The 2,500-nt window shown below is 44.8% G+C and overlaps 1 protein-coding gene across 2 annotated transcripts in view; it reads left to right on the top strand.

Moving 5' to 3' along the window:
- LOC308094595 (gasdermin-E-like) overlaps window positions 1-2,500 on the top strand; it is a 21,924-nt gene that overhangs the window by 15,553 nt on the left and 3,871 nt on the right. The window lies entirely within an intron of this gene.

Below are 2,500 nucleotides of genomic sequence, written 5' to 3'. Positions count from 1 at the left end.
TGGCCATTTTGTGGGAATAATGGTCAAATTAATCCTGACTATCAGTTCACTAGTAAAGGCCATGCCTTCAAACAATACATCATTTTGGGTTATTTATTTATTAAATATAAAAGAGAAAAGGTGAAACCTGTATGGAATAAAATGAACGGGCGCCCTGCCCCCTAGCCGCGCACGGGGCTCTAATAAGGGCTTGCTTATTTTGGGGTTACAAAAGCGTTGGATAAAATAAAAATAAAGAAATTACCGATTCCCTCTTAACGATTCCGGTTCCTAACGGTTCCGATTGCCGGTTCCTGTGTATATATATATATGTATGTGTGTATATATATATATATATATATATATATATATATATATCTGACAGCATCTGCCATCAGACCTCTGGCGCTTGTTCAGAAAGCTGCGGCTCGTCTGGTGTTCAACCGCCCCAAGTTCTCCCACACAACTATCCTTCTCCGTTCTCTACACTGGCTTCCCGTAGCGGCTCGCATTCAGTTTAAAACCCTGGTGCTAGCCTATAGGGGAGTGAAAGGAACAGCTCCTTCTTACCTCCGGGCTATGGTCGATGCTTACACCCCTGCCCGACCACTTCGGTCTGCCACCTCGGGGGCGACTGATTGCCTCGTCACTCAAGGGTCCTTCTGGTCGATCTACACGGTCACGACTTTTTTCTGTTCTGGCCCCACAGTGGTGGAATGAACTTCCCACTGATGTCAGGACAGCAGAGTCACTGCCCATCTTTCGCCGCAGGCTGAAAACCCACCTCTTCAGGAAACACTACCCTTCCTCTTTGCCTGGCCTACTTGTTGTTAACTAGTTGTACGAACTCTTGTTTTATTGTTGTATTGTTTTATTGGATCTTGTTTAGTCGATACACTTATTTGTTTTAGCTCTTGCTCATTTGATTTTGTCTCATCTGTTTAAGAAAGTAGGTAGCTGATATATTGCACTTTTACCTTAGCGCTAGGTATGCTCTTGGTTGCTTGTTTTTGCAGAAAATGCACTTAAGACTTCTGGTGAATAGTAGTTTCGTTCCCTACCTATGTTGAATGCACTTATTGTAAGTCGTTTGGATAAAAGCATCTGCTAAATGACTGTAATGTAATGTAATATATATATATATATATATATATATATATATATATATATATATATATATATATATATATATATATATATTGACAACAACACCGGGCGCGCACGCACACACACACACGCACACACACACACACATACGTCGATGTCCACCAAAAGCGTGTTACGGACTGGAAGTATGTGCAATATTATTCTTCACAGTTTACCTCAAAGAAAGGTAGGCCATAATCTTTTTTTATTGTTGCTGCTGGCTGGATGAGGAATGAGGATCACGCAAAGGGCACGCTGCTGCCTGTACTTGATGTGATTGTTGTGTTCTTGTCCTGACTTCTTGTGGGTTTGTTTTTACCAGAGCGAGAGTGCCAGCAGCTCGCTGCGCAGAGCGCAGCAGGGAAAGCACACGCGTGAAAATAATTAATTAATAATAATAAATAAATAAAGAGGTGTCGGGCTGTGAAATACCACAATTGTGAGGATTTTTGTGCGAGGCGCTTGTTGCTCGCGCCGTGCAGTTGGGGTAGTTGGGGCTGCTCGTGCTCGCGTATCCAGGCAGACACAGCACCTTGACTGGCTTAGGCTGTGTTGCCAGGTGTGCTTATTTTTGTAAGCGTTCTTGGCCTTATTTGGTTGCTTCTTGAAGTAGCGTGTAATTGGTTGTTTGCATGCATGCTGGTTGCTTGTGGCCAAAGTGACTCTTCGTGGGAGAGCCTTGGGGATCCCTGAAGACCTAGTGTGGTGTAGCTCTGAAAATTAATGGAGTGAAAATCAAAAGGGAAAGATGCAAACTAGTTGGTCGCGCGACATGTAAACCTGGGAACCCTGGGCCTGTGCGCTCCTGCTTTGCAGACACACAGAGACACAGGCACGGTTTTGCAAAACTGTACAGCGTAGGACCCGGATGATCGACGGGCAGAGGCCACGGCCGACCGTGCCACACCAGGTCGCGCATGCGCCTTATTCCCAATTGTATAATAAGATATAATAAGATGGGAAGAATGGATGTGGGGGTGAAGGCTGAGTGGTGAGGGGAAAGAATGTAGGGAAGGTGGGATGAGGGGTGAGCAAAATAATAATGGGGCATGTGGGATGACAAGTATGGGGAGGAAGGGAGGAGAGCGGGATGAAGTATAGACCATATTCACACGGCGGCCATATTGGAATTTAACATTGAAAATGCCGCCACCCGGGGTGGCTACTTTCATTGACTTCATAGAAACATGGCCGCCGTGTGGTCTATAAGTGACGGAATTGAAGTGAAGGGGGTGAGGGGAGAGGGAGAATTGGGGGTGAAATAGGTGACTGTGATTCAGGCATAGATGGTTTCAGGGTGGTGGAGAAGATTGTGATAATAAGTATTTATCACAACAGTGCATTCTGGTATGTTCTTTTAATAAATCCATGGGGT

This window comes from Gymnoscopelus braueri (genome assembly GCF_963280865.1).
Source record: "Gymnoscopelus braueri genome assembly, chromosome: 11".
Lineage (NCBI taxonomy): Eukaryota > Metazoa > Chordata > Actinopteri > Myctophiformes > Myctophidae > Gymnoscopelus > Gymnoscopelus braueri.
The sequence above is the reverse complement of the archived record's forward strand: the minus strand, read 5'-3'. Positions and strand labels throughout refer to the sequence as shown.